The sequence below is a fragment of the Cygnus atratus genome, chromosome 26, assembly GCF_013377495.2.
Source record: "Cygnus atratus isolate AKBS03 ecotype Queensland, Australia chromosome 26, CAtr_DNAZoo_HiC_assembly, whole genome shotgun sequence".
Lineage (NCBI taxonomy): Eukaryota > Metazoa > Chordata > Aves > Anseriformes > Anatidae > Cygnus > Cygnus atratus.
Window position 1 is genome coordinate 2,474,720 of NC_066387.1, and position 14,065 is coordinate 2,488,784.

General features: G+C 44.9%; 4 protein-coding genes across 7 annotated transcripts in view; all 4 read right to left on the bottom strand.

The window, feature by feature from the left end:
* Positions 1-14,065, bottom strand: part of AP1M1 (adaptor related protein complex 1 subunit mu 1) — a 235,849-nt gene that overhangs the window by 60,462 nt on the left and 161,322 nt on the right. The gene's annotated exons all lie outside the window — the stretch shown is intronic.
* FAM32A (family with sequence similarity 32 member A) overlaps positions 1-14,065 on the bottom strand; it is a 225,461-nt gene that overhangs the window by 50,074 nt on the left and 161,322 nt on the right. The gene's annotated exons all lie outside the window — the stretch shown is intronic.
* The window catches only part of RAB8A (RAB8A, member RAS oncogene family), a 214,822-nt gene that overhangs the window by 39,435 nt on the left and 161,322 nt on the right, over positions 1-14,065 (bottom strand). The window lies entirely within an intron of this gene.
* The window catches only part of TPM4 (tropomyosin 4), a 209,355-nt gene that overhangs the window by 33,968 nt on the left and 161,322 nt on the right, over positions 1-14,065 (bottom strand). The gene's annotated exons all lie outside the window — the stretch shown is intronic.

Sequence of the window (14,065 nt, forward strand, 5' to 3'; positions counted from 1 at the left end):
AGATTCTGTGTAGCATGCAAAGTCTTCCTATCTGGTTTCTGTTCTTTACAGCATCACCTGGAATAAATGCCTGCAGCCAGGATGCACCTGATGGTTGTGTTGTTGATACAAAAACAAAAGCTCCAGTTTACTTATTGCTCACAGCCTCCATAACTCTGTTTACCGTGTACCAAAGGCTTATTTTATCCATGTCAGTGAAGTTAACACAGGAGACTTGGAAGCAGAGAGAAAGCAGAAATGAGAAGTAACTGGGTCCCAGCCCAATCCCAGCTCTCTGCGAGAATGCACCATATGCAGACATGGACAGCATTGGACTGCAAAGTGTAATGTAATCCTAAGGAACCAGCTAAAGCCAATTTGCCAAGCTCCTTGGAGAGTCTCAGCAGCACCACTGCTTGCTGACTGTAAATGGTCTTATTGCACATGATAATAAAAACTATACAGAGGTGGATTTAATAGGACCACCAAAAACAGAGTAAAGAGAGAATCACAATTGCAGACATTCGCTGCTCCACCAATACAAGAAGATGGGGGTGAGGGGAAATTATTTGATTTTATAGGAATAAAACTCTTTAGGCAAAAATTTTAAAAGTGGGGATAATTGTGACTTACTGTTCACACAGTGCAGTGGGGAATCATGTCCAAGACTGTAGTTACAACCTTTAGCTTTACATACTGTGGACTGGACTGTGCTGTGCAGTTTTACTAGGTAGCCACATTGATTTCAAAACAGTTTTCCCCAGGGTGCAGCACTGCTTTGTGTGAGCATGGATTCGAGGCCTTACGCTTGAATCTGATCTTGCATTCTGAGAAATCAAGTGATTGTCAGTGGGCATATACCTGACTTACTTGAATATGCATGTGACCTGGCCTCAAGAGCCACTACAACCTTGGTAAGATTTTTGTTAAGTTATTCTTCTAATTAAACCCTATCTATGTTAAGCAGTATCATATCCATTTTAGCATGGATGTGAGACTCATTTGAACGCAGAGCTGGATCTTATGTCAGAAATCAGGTTTGGCCATGATGGCAATAGAACTGGTTAGCCTATAAGCCCAAAGTAAATTTGCAAACTCTGTCTGTTCAAAAAGAAATGCATTAATAGATGACTGATCTCCTGAAACGTCATTTGAATAGTTTTGACTGCACACTTGTTTTATTCCTGGGAAATTTCAGAGTACAAAAAGACTTCTATTTTCCTTCTTCATTTGCCAAGAATCTCTTTTAAACTTGTATGTAATATAGACTGACTCTTGGATCAGATCTTCAGCTCACACTTATACAGAAGTTCACATATATGGAAGTATTTCAATGGACTTCTGTAAAGAGATACTGATATATATGAGCTGAGGATCAAGGCCAAGAAAATGAAAGCAAGGAACTGGTAGGTACGAAGCTTTCTGACCTGGAGTGGTTACTCCAGGCAATGTGTTATTTCCTAAAAAAATTATTCATCCAAAATGGCAATCTTACTCATCTGGGAGATGAACGTCTAGAACATATGTCTCCGTGACCCAGTGCCATCCTTGAAACAATCCATTTTCACGCTGATAGTTTGAGGACTTTTTTTTTCCACTGTCTGTTCTACCCCCAAGGTCATTTTCAGATAATGGCAGATGGTTTGAACTGAAGTATTTAATTGTGAAAAAAATCACAGGAAGTTTTTTAAACAAAGCCTTTGGCAACAGCTCCTGATTGTGAATCTGAGAATGTGCTTGTATTGGGACAGTCTGGATTATTTTATTTTACGTGATTTTAATGCTTCTAAAAGCAAGTGTTTGAAAGCTATATGCTGAGAATCCAACAGATAAAGTATGTGAATCCAACAGATAAAGTATGTGGATTAGCTTGTACAGAGATTGTTGGGTGTCAGAAAGGAGAAACAGGAACATAATGCACGACAGAACTCTGAGCAGGGAGTGCCCCTCAGACAAATGAGACACTAACATTAAGAATAAATGGAGAAAAATAAGAAGAATGAGTAAATGGAGCCTTGGTTTAGAGCCCTAAGCACTGAAATCCATTCTTACTGCAGGGCATCCTTCCATATTGCTGCAGTGTGGTACCTTGGAAAGAGGTTTGGATCCCCTAGTGCCTACCATGTGCTCAGAGAGGTGTTCAGAAGGGAATCTGAACATGATGTTATGAGGTAAGACTGTATGACAATGAAGACCGTATAAAAACAACTCAGGGCTTAAACTAAGGCTGCTTTAAGCCCTGGGTACATTAGGCTAGATCTGCCCATTTCTGGTATCTTGGAACTTCCTCTGAAGCTTTTACTACAGCAAAAGGATTCTGGAAGAGAAGAGTCTCCTGCTGCTAAGCCTTCACCATCACTGGGGAAGTGACTTTTTTGTAGTTTAATAGTAAGTTGTCAGTTTTCAAGCCTGTCAGCACAGTGCCTTTCTCCCACAGCAAGTAGTTCATTTCAGCCAGGAGTTATTCCTGGTGTATAATGAAAGAGAAAAGAGCTTCCTTTTTTCTTTAAAGGAGAAAAGAAATAGCCTTCCTGACAGATTCCGAGTGAAGTCTATAAAATTCTGGGAGAAATTCCTAAAAGCACTGATTATGATAACATCAAAAGAAGTAAGAAACTACCCTGGGAGATGATGTGAGAAGGGTGTCCCTGGTGAGATGTAGGACCAAGTCCATCAGAAATGTTTGCTGGTGACTAATTTCAGGTGTCTGGGGAAGGAATGTATGACCAGGGGAAGCTTGGATGGGTCTTGTTCTTTCCTGTTCCTTCTGGAGGCTCATGCTCTACCCAGCACCTCTTCTCTTCCCAGTCCCTGCTGACAGCATTTTGTTTCTCTTTTTCAGTTTGAACATGGGGAAAGGAGGGGAAGCAGGTCTACAAAGCAATTTCCAACCTGTTTTCCTATCCGTCTCTCTGCTCTGTACTAATACTTGTTTTTCTTAGGGATAAAGGCTGGAGATAATTCCTTTAAGTGGCAATTAAGCTCCAGGTAGCTGCAGAAAACTGTAGCTTTCCCCAGTTCCTGCAGAGACACAGCTTGAGCCACAGGTTTCCCTACTTCCTTAAACCAGGACATATTTTTCCTGTTTTTGGATGATTAAGGCCCCACTCATCCAGAACAGCCCAAAGTGATTGGAGCAGTGGGGGAAATGACAAACCAAAGATGCTCCATGAACTGTCAGTGCCCTCCTTCAGAAATGCACTAATTTCAAAGAGCAGGGAATAGTTTCTTCCCAGTCCTCATCTGACCTGTGTTTCATCTGCAACACCTCTGTTTTCCAAGCCCTGAGCTCAGTTCAATATGCTTGTACCCCTGCTGTGGTAGCAAATATCAGAAAGAGACCTTTGATCATGCTGGACAGACTACTGCGGGCTAATGGAGAAATACTTGCACTCCAAGATGCAAAGTGAGTCTCATCAGCAGACCTGTGTGATCAGTTTGGCTCATTAGTTAATAAGGTTAATGAGGCACCTGTGTATGAGTCAGCTGATATGAAAGGGGACACATCTAGTCTTAGTGGTTGCTCAAGATGACACAGCAAATCCCTGGTAGAGCTAGGGAAAGACAGAGCACGGCACGGCACGGCATGGCAGGGCTCTGCTCCAGGTCTAAGCCATCCCAACCACCCTTTGGTGCAAGTGGAGACAGCTGCGAGCTTGATTCAGTCTTGTGTTGGGTCTGTGCGAGGGCAACGGGGGATATGGCACATCAGCAGGCTGTTTGTGTTGGAAATATTCTCCGTTATCAGCGAGACTCGTGAACTTTCAGAGAGCTTACTACATCTCTATTTGCAAAGAAACGTGAGCCACTCAGAGGATCTCCCTTTCTCAGGCAGGCTTATCATCAATAGCATCAAATAATGGGATGTTACCATTTCTACCTACTTCTAATGATTTATCATCCCTGAATTATGCACCGTTGGTGACAGTAATTTTCCCTGATTTAGACAGGTAGACGGAATTACAGTTCTCTGTTTGGTGTGCTAACATAATCAGAATTAATATTTTGTCTTGTCTGGCTTATCTTAGTTAGACAGTAGCTATTATTTCACCTACTCTGTTTCTCTTCCCCCTCCCTACCACAACTAAAATAATTTGATTTTGAGCTATACTTGGAGCAGGACTCACCTCAAATCTGATTTCAAATTCCTTGATAGGAGTCCGATCTCAACGCTACCAATCTCCACCATGTCCAAGCACAGTCAGTCATGTAACAGGCTGGATCAAGCAGGGAGAACACATTTTATCGATCGCTGCAGATACCTGTACACAAGCACACACACGTATTTTTGACTTTGCTTGCACACAATCCAATGTTGGGCAGAGTGAGTCAGAAGCTGCTTCCCACCTGCCACCATGGCACATGCTCCTGTACCCCACACTGTGGCCTCGTGGAGATCGTGGTTCTGGCCCTACAAGCACATGGTCCTACAAGCAAATGTGAGTGCAAATGCAAAGGAGCATTCCTCACTGTGTAGTGTGTGTATGCTGGGAGGCAAAGAGGTGAAAGCACGGATTTCATTACTCATAACATGTTACTCCCCTGTCCTTTCTTTTTCTAGTGTGTTCCCACTTGTGCTGATTTACAGTCACCACCATTGGGCTTTGCCTCCCAGTGTGGGATGCTGAAGTGTGTTAGATTCTACACATATTGAATTGTTTGCCCTCTTTTTTTTTTTTCTTTCCCTCCCTATTCATGGTTGTTTGTTTTCTCTTCATTCATGGCATCAAAAGGACGTTTGAGCAGCAACTACTCAATCCAAATGAAAGGGAATGTTGCTTTTGGAAGATCCAGCAGAAGGCTGAGCAGATCAGATCCTAAATTATGAATTAGCTGGAGATTTTTTTCATCTCTCTTCTTTTTCTTTTTCTGGCTTTTCTTTCCTCCCTTCTATTTTCCTAACCCTAATTAAAATGTGCAGGGCACAAAACTGTAATGAAGGACTGGACCCATTATTTTTGTTTATGGCAAAACCCAAGCGGAACAGAACTCTAAATGGGCTCTGGTTGAGTACCATCTCCCTCCATAAAGACCATAATAAATATCAGCCACATTGATTTTCCTTCCCCATGAACCCTTTGCTATTTGTTCTGGTCTAAGTGCACTGTGTTTTCCTCTGAGGTTTCTTTTGCTCTAACTGTTCTATTATCTGTTGTTGCTGTTAATCTGTGTTGAGCGTGTAATTGAGATCCTAAGAGGGAGTTTAAGAGAAACCCCCTTGGGAAGACATCTGACCTACATGAAGAAAGAGAAAAAATAAAATAAATAACCCAAGCCATTGAGGCCAACTGCTCTGTTTACCTGGTGGAGCCATTTCCTTTATCAAGGGCTCTCATCCACCCCAGGCTCAGTTCTCTTTCTGTAATTAGTTTTGTGTATGTGTTTTTAACCTCTACTTGATTTTTGCATTGATTTCTTTGCCTTGGGGGGACATTTGTCTGTTGATTCCCTAGGCCTGATTTTCCCTTTACCTGCAGTTGTCTGCAGAACTGGTGTTACAGTCAAAGATGCTGCAGGCAGAGGTAGGATGTGGCCCCTTTTCCCTTCCCATTTACATGCTGCTGCTAACACCTGTGATTTATCCTGGCTCAAGTGATACAGTACGTGCTAGGGGGTGATGTAAAAGATGTCTCAAAGCACATGACAGCTACCTAATTCCCCCTGGCTTTCCTAGGGAATAAGGCATGGGCATGGCTGAATGCCTCCAGGGAGACTGGCTAGAAAGGTGTGTTCAGCCGACCTCAGACAGTGCCTACCTGCTTTCTATCCACAGCTGGCCGCCTGATCCGGGCAGTCCATGTCCTGAGCACCCGAACTTCCTGTCTCCCTTGTTTGGTTGCTGCCGCAGGGACGTATTGCAAATACACGGAATCCATTATTGCCTGCTCACTGTTCCAGTTCCCCAGTCTCAGCAGATAAAGAGTTCTCAGTGTTGTCTTAATGTCTCTTTGTAGTTTATTAGAGGCCTAGGAGGCATGAGGGGGAAATGAGAATGTGACTCAGAATTCCCTGTTCTGAGTCACGTGCTTCCTTTGCAATCTCATTTGTAACAAGACTATTAAAAGTAAATTATCTGAGCCAAGCGGCAGTGCTGAAGCGTAAGGGCTGAGGAGAGGGAAGCAACACCCCATCGTGTGTCTCCAGATGAAAGCAGCTTAGCTCAGCCAGTTTAATCTGTCCCTTTCTGCCCATGTTGGGATTTCTGCTCTTACTTTGGGAGGACTGGCAGCGCTGACAGTTGTGGACGTGTGGCTGGCTTGATTTCCCCTCCAGTCCTGATGAAGAAATGCCCCTCTTGGCTGCAGCATGGGGATGTCTTTGGGCTCTTGACATGAAACTGGGAAGAGGAGAGGGAGGTGCCCATGAGACGCCAGCTCTTCTCTCTGAGATGAATCCGTTGATGGAGAGGCTGTGAACTGATGGCTCCACTTGTCTCACGTTTCCATGGTATTTCCATCACACCTGTTTCCAGGGATGTCTAATAAACTGAAGCAAATTGGGATGAGGGATTATCAGGCTTTAAATGATGCTACCGAGCCAAGCCTCCAGCTCTGTTCATTATGACAAATTTCTATTTTCTCCCAGGGACTGACTGCAATTCAAACTGAGGCAGGGTGAGGAGGTGGCTGCTGGCTTGTCTGTGCCTGTGTCAAGCAGCTGGGGCTGCTGCAGGTCTCCCGACTTCTCTCTCAGTTAAGGTCAGGTCCTGTTTCTGTTGAAGCAATTTCATATCTCTCAGCGGGGGTTGGATCAAGCCTTTAAGGAATTAGACTCTACTTTAGTTCATACAAGTGAGCTCAGCCTTTCAAAAGTCCCCTTTGATCCCTCCCATTCTGTTCAGGAATTGCTTTGAGGGTATCTATTGACTTTCCATGGAAAGCGGACATATCTATGTAAAAAACCTTGCTGCTGAATGTTTTATGGAAGTAATATTGACCTTCCCGCAGGTGCTGAAGAGAAAAGAAAGTCCTACTTCTCTGTAAAACTAAACTAAAATTGTATTTGACGAGTTCTATAAAATGTTTATAGATTTTTATTTTTTCTTACTTTGTCCAAAACATCTTTTTCCCACAAAGGCCAGAGGCAGAATATTTACAGGGAAAGAGGGGAAACACTTTTTTGAAAAATATTTGTGCTGGCAAATTGTTGCAAATTTTTCAGCTCCCAGATGTATCTAAACAAGTAACAGCAAAATTTTGGCTGCATTTGCAGAAAAAAAACCAGCCCAAACCAAACAAAAAAAAACACAATGTAGGATTTATGTGCTTGTTTCAGGTATAATCAGAATCTAAGTTAGGTTTACTGAGTATTTACTAGCTTTATTAAGTTTACAATGGAAGCAGTACCTGTGCAGTCTTGTGGAAAGTAAATCCAGGTACCGCCCACTCCAAAAAAACCAGGTCAAACTCTGTTTTTCTTGGCAAGCCCCTGCTGCTGCAGTCGTGCTCTGCTGTGGCCACAGGCTCATGGATCCTCCCAGACATGTTGTAGATCTTCAGGTGGTGACATTAGTTCCTTCCTTGGGTGACAAGGTGAGTCTCTTCCCACTGGGAGAAAAGAAATGGTTTAGGGTTAGGTTGGGCCTGGAGGGATACCAGATCTCCAGGGGATATTAGCTTGCCAAGCTTCATATGGTGCAGGGATGAACAAAGCTGAGCTAAGCAAAGAAAGATCTGTCCTGTTTCTGAGCTGGTGCCTGGAGGGATACCATGGCACCTGGAAAAGGCTGCAGGAAAAGGCCAGTTCTTCCTAAGAGCAGCTCAAATTTTCTGATGTTCATTACCTCCCGTGGCTCATATCCTGACAAGAGCTCATCGCTTATCAGCACCACTTGCCTTAAACACTGCAAACCATCGATCTAGCCTCTTCCATCCCTAGAGTAAGAACGTCTCCAGCAATCAGAGAATGTCTTAAAATGGGAACTGGTGCATTACTTGCTTTGTGTCCCTCAGCTTCAGGTTTTCTAGGTTTTCTGCTAGAGACAGAGTATAGAAATGTTCCTCTCATTTCTAATGAAAGATTACATAATCTGTGTTGCAAGAGACTGAGCACAGCAAAAGGTTTCTGAAGAATTTAAAGAGCTCCCACCTAACACACTGCAGTCACAAGCAACCTGTTGTCTAAGATAACCTACAACAACTGATTGTTACAATATACTTAAATATCCACTAACTAAAAATGTATAAACTATGTATAAGCTTCATACATTACATGATCCCTGCTTCCCTCTGAAACCTCTGTCTTCCCACTAAGTCTTCTATCAGCAATCTAAGTCTCCTTTCTCTGTCTTTTCTCAGCCCCTGGTGGCTTTGCGCAGTTCATCCTATGTCATTTGTGTCTGGATCTGGAAATATTTCTCAGGACATTTGACTCATCCATCATTTAGATAATCAGAAGGAAAAAAAACAAGAGTGTCCAGCTATGAACATCCATAAAAAGCACCAAGGAAAAAAACCCTCACCTTGAACTTCCCTTCCTGCTTTTCTTTTCATTTCATTTGAGAATCTGACTTGACAGTCTTTGCTCTGGCAAGAGTCCCACTGAAGTTATTAAGGGCAAGAGCTTGTCAGGATTAAGAGGAAGGATTTGAAATCTCTGTGAGTGATAGCAATATCCCCGGTTCTATTAGACCAGATAAGTATTTGCAAAGGACATTAACCCTGGTGCCTTGAGCTAGATGGTGACTGCCCTGGGGGGAAAGGAGATGAAGTTCCCAATGGGGAAGCTGCTCTACAGCCACCTGTAATATGGCTGTGCATCCCATCCCTTGCAGAGCTGGACTCATACTACTTCCTCTTGAAGTTTCCATTTGTCCATCAGAAGCAGGGTGCTGTTAGCAATGAATGGGCAGGGAGGAGCCTAAGTGGGAATTAAGACCTAAAACTCAGTGTTGGCACCAAGTCTGGGCGTGCAGGTAGGTGTCTGTCAGAGACGATTACACAGCGAGTGCAGCCCAGTCAGGTATTTCCAGGCTATTGCTGCTTTGAGGGCTGGATTTGGAAAGGCCACCTAAACTGCCCTGCCATCAGTGGGTGCAAACGTCTGGGAGCTAGCACAAGCAAAACAAACAGAGACAGATGTGAGCTGGAGTAATGTTTACTAACTTCCAGCACCCCGACATCTCTGTTTTACCAATGTAAACTCCTCCTGCTTCTCTGCTCCCATTTTTCAAGGAAGGACTGTTATCACGGATCAAACATTCACTTGGCCCATTTGAAGGGCAAATGCAACTCCTGGGGCAAAAGGCCGATAGAGGGTGTCATCAGGAAAGGAGAAATTAGGATGGAGTCGATTGAAAAAGCTTTTCTTACTCCTCTTTCTGCTTTCCTGGGCCTGCAACACTGGACGGACTCACGGATCATCCATATTTCCATCTGGCACTGAGAAAATCCATGCTTTGTGCAGGAAATCAGAGCGCTGCTCATGCCTTCTCCGCTGTAATTCCTGGCCTCACACCCATGGCGTCTACATGCGCACGTGATTCGCAAGCCCTCCTGTCAGGGGGAGATCACATTAATGCGGATGTTAAAACCAAATAAACACTGAAACAAATTTAAAACAAAAATAGCATTTCAGAGGCTGTGTTCCATTCCCACCACCCACTACCATTTATAACTAATTGGGGCTTTGTTATATTCTCTCACCCAGTGACAGATAAATACTAAACTCCACTGGTTAACAATAATCACCCTAATTATGCCAAGATGACATTTACAATACAGGCAATTGCTAATCCATTACCTCACTCTGCTGAATACTAGAACACTCAAATTAAAAGTTATTCACCCACAAAGAACAATGTTTTAGTAGCTGACACAGCTTGGTAAAGGAATTTATTAAGGTAATTTGCAGTATTCCCATAAATAAAACATTCTAGAGTTCCCCCGTCCTCCTCCCCCTTCCCCCAAAATAATCTTTTGTGATAAATCTTTTTCTTCCCTCTCTTGTAGTGCAGTTAGAAGAATAATAATTGAAACTGTCAGACGGAGTTACGTGTTTAAATTTGCTTACCTGAAAGACAACAGAGAGCTGAACATCTTGCATCCCTTCAGGCTCTTCTCGGAGAACTGGGGCGATACTTAGTGGTTTGTGATGTGTAGGAGGTCACTGTGGTAAAACCTTCACCCATGTGGGGTTTCGATGAAACCTAAGGGAGACTCAGAATGAAGGAACGAGGAAACTGTGACCAGCGCTGAGACATGCAGTGTGTGGAGGATGCTGGCCCCGCGTGATAATCCAGCTGGGACTGGCAGGACTCTTTGGCCCTCATCAGAGAGATGCTGAGGAGGCAGCAAAAGGGCTGTGGGTCTCCTTAAAGACAGCTTCAATTCAAGCACGGGGGTAAATGCTGAGGCCTCTGCTCAGGTGATGTCCCAAACCAAAGCCAAACAAAAATCAGAACACAGCAGCCCATGTAGCACAGCCCGTGGCTAGCAGCGCTGGTGTAGGGAGAAGGTGGGAGAAGGGAGGTACTTGGACCTTTCTTGCAGCACCTGGAGGCCTTTTCTTTTAGTCATCTTTTCCTGATCTTATCCCAGCATTAAAACACTCACAATTTTTTTTTTTAAATAAATAATTCTAATTAATTAGTATTTGTCAATGGGAGGGAGTCCCATTGACAAATATCAATGGAGTGAGGAAAGGGTTAAACGGACTTACCAAAAAATCAGAGCTGGGTTTCATTGCACTCCCTGAGCAGCCCCTTGCACCTGGTGTCGGCAAAGCCTCTGCCAGCAGCAGATCCAGCCAAAGGGATAGAGCAGGAAGGGATTTTGGGGGGTTTGGTTTTTACTGTTATCACAGCAGCTATGGCCAAAGCTATTTGCAATAAAGCAGCACGTCGCAGCAAGCCAAGAGTCCCTGCTAGCACATCCCCGCTATGTGCTGGCCACCTGCAGCAGCAAAGCCAGCAGCACGCCGGGTGCCAGCGTCAGCTGAGCCCCATGCAGAGCGAGCAGCTTGTGGGGGAAACAAGGCAAAAATTCGGAGCAGCATCCGCCAGACTGATCGCTGCCTGCTCAGGAGATGGCTGGAGAAGTCGGAGCAGAGCTGCCACACATCTGTGTCTCCTGCACAGACCTTCTCTTTCTGCCCAGGCACTTCATCCCAGCGTAAAAAAAGATGTGAGCCATTCGTCTGGGATGTTGAAGCCCCCGGCAGCTGGGCTGGAGCTGTAGCTCAGGGTGGAGAGCAGATGTCCAGAGACCCAGTGAAATGGTCCCTGTGCATGTGCAGCTGAGCTCGCCAGCACTGACACCCTGAGTATCTCCCATCCCAGACACGTTAGACTTACTCTGCTTATGCAGGTTGTTATCATGATGATCAAACTGACTCCACGTTTTCCTGCCCCGTCCATGCACAGCACGGCGTATGTAAGCATCTTTACAACCAGCATCTGGGATATGGGAGCAAGCCCTGCCTTATCCTGCGCTGCTTCGTGGTGATTCTGCCCCTGGCTGAAGCAAGGGAACATGCCGCAGAGCAAAAGCCCTGTCTTTCTGCATTTTGGACCAAAGATGCTTGCAGCTGCAGGGAAGAGCACTGAAGCAGTGCCTACGCAGACGGGCACCCCACACGCTCTGCTACAGCTGCTCTGGTTCAGTTCCCCCCTGCACGATGCTCTCTCAAGGGTAGCCTGGATGCTTCTGGCCGATGGTGACAGATCGCAGGAAGGCAGCTCTTGTAAACAAAGATCTGCAGGCCTTGTAATCACCACGACTCCTTCTTCTCCCCCGGCTCAATTAAGAGACAATGTTTTCCTGCTCACCCGCTCTGCTTTTATTTGCTCTCCGTCTCATGCTTCTGTGGAGTTTTTCCTCCCCTTCCTCCTGCAGCTGAATGCTAATGGACCGGGCGCCACTCCAGCCCCGAGCTCCCAGCCCTGGGCAGACACCCAGGGCACGAACGAGATGACTTCCAGAAGTGCTCCTGGGAAAACGGGAGCTTTTGCAGGGGAAGGACTCTGCAAAGGAAATCCGAGCGAGGAAAAGGTGTGCCATAAAAGATAAATCTTTAAAACGCGCTGAACCTCACGTGGGGGGTGCTTCTACGTGGAGATAAAGCAGTCTTAATTTGAATGAACTTTATTCCTTCCCAAGGAGGGTAAACGAAGCCTGATTAAAGCCACTTGAATTCTGACTAAGAGAGTCTGCCTGGGGAGTTAATGGCCAGTAACAGGCAGCAAACAAAGCCGAGTAATGCTCAGCACAGTGGGGTTCAAACTTCGGCACATAACTTCTTATGATCTGCAAACTATATTTTATCTCGGTATATAAACTGACAACCCAAATTTGTACAGACACACGAAGACAGTAATATATGCCACTCTTAACTTGCTCCTGTTCAAGGGCTGTAAGTACACAACCGGGGGGGGGTAATGACAGATTGGAGGAGAATCACTTCCAAGCACAGCTCGGAGGGACGCAGAGACACCACTGCCTCAGCCGCGCAGGCTCACCCAGGCCTGGACCACGTCATCCTGCAACTATCAAAATCACATCTTAAGCGATGGCAGAAGCTTGCTGAGCCCACTCATCCCAGTTGGGACTGCAGTCCCAGTTCTCACTGTCATTCCCCACCTACTTTCCTCTTTTTTATTTTATTTTTTTCCAGTCTGTTCCCATTAATAATCCTGGTTTTCATTTCTCCCTCAGCCCCTACCCGGTCCCTGCCCAGAAAACCCAAGTAACTCTGGGTGAGCCATTTCTCTTCTGATGGAAAGCTCAGCCAGCATTTCAGTGGCACTGCCTCCCAACTCCTTGACTGGGCAACTTAAATAACCCCTAATTTAGGCCATCAGATCTGAACCCAGGCTCAGCACCGGAGCCAAAGGCATGTCTCTTCCCTCCGTGCACCACAGCATGTTCCAGCATTCGTCCCAGAGCCCAGCATCTATTTATAAGGCAAAGAGAAGGCTCTGCCAGCCTGAATACTTTGTTATTTTCTCTGACAAAATCTGAATTTTGGTGGCGAGAAGCACTGCCACTCTGTATGTTTGACCCCACTTAGCCTCTGACATTAGAAATGCAGAAAATTCACAGTCCCACCAAAGCAGGGGAACTGTAATTGCATCGCCACTGACAGATGCTGGTTGTTGAACTGTGAGGAGCAACAGGGGATTTCGGGCTCTCTGTTCTTAAAGGCACAGAAAGATGGAGTTCCCGTGTTCCTCACCGACCTCAGTTATTTTCTGTCTTTTCTGTTTTGAGCTGCACATTTCTTTTCTGCCAAGCTTCTGCTTTCATGGGACAGCGCCTGGGTTTTACACTGGAAGTGCCTGGAAGTGATGGAAAAGAAAGAATAAAAGAAAGAGGGAGGGAGAAAGGGAGGGAGGAAGGAGTAACATTAAAATCAACAGTTTCTCTTCTTTTCATTTTAGGTCAGAAAAAGTCTTCCCAACTTTACGAAAGGCATATTGAAAAAAAAACAGTAAATTCATGAACATGCAGTTATTACTTAGCAGACAAATTACATTTCTTCTGAAATGTTCCAAAATGCATTCATTTTCAGAGTACATTACTTTCATAATACTGTGTGGAACATTAAATGAGAATTTCCCTGACTTGGCTACAGAGCACATTTTTATATTTCATAGTCTGACACAGAGCCCAGGGTAACTAATGAAAATCTTTTCGAAAAGTGACAATCTTGTCTAGCAGCCTCGCCTGTTGAAGAGATTGCAACATAAAACAGATGAGTGCCCTGCTTGACAGCTAATTGTGTCGGGCTTAATTACAACAAGCAGAATTTAATCGGCTGTGCAGTGCAGTTTTTTAGGATGGGGGAACCATCTGGAATGTACCTTGCTCCTAGGCTGATGGAGGGGCGGGCATCACTGGATTTCAAAGACAGGGGAGCAACCGTGTGCGGATTTAAATGCAGAAGAAGTTCCTTCCCTAATGTATTTCATTTGAGCTGTTTGATGAATTTCAGAGATATTTATGCAAACCTGCACGCTGTTGCCTCGCGAAGACAAGGTTTTGGAAGCCTTCCCAGGCTCAATTTGATGAGCCTCGTTCCCCCTCCATGGCCCTGCGCTGTGGCCAGACCTCGACGCGGAGCTGTGAAGTTTCACGGACTGAGTCCC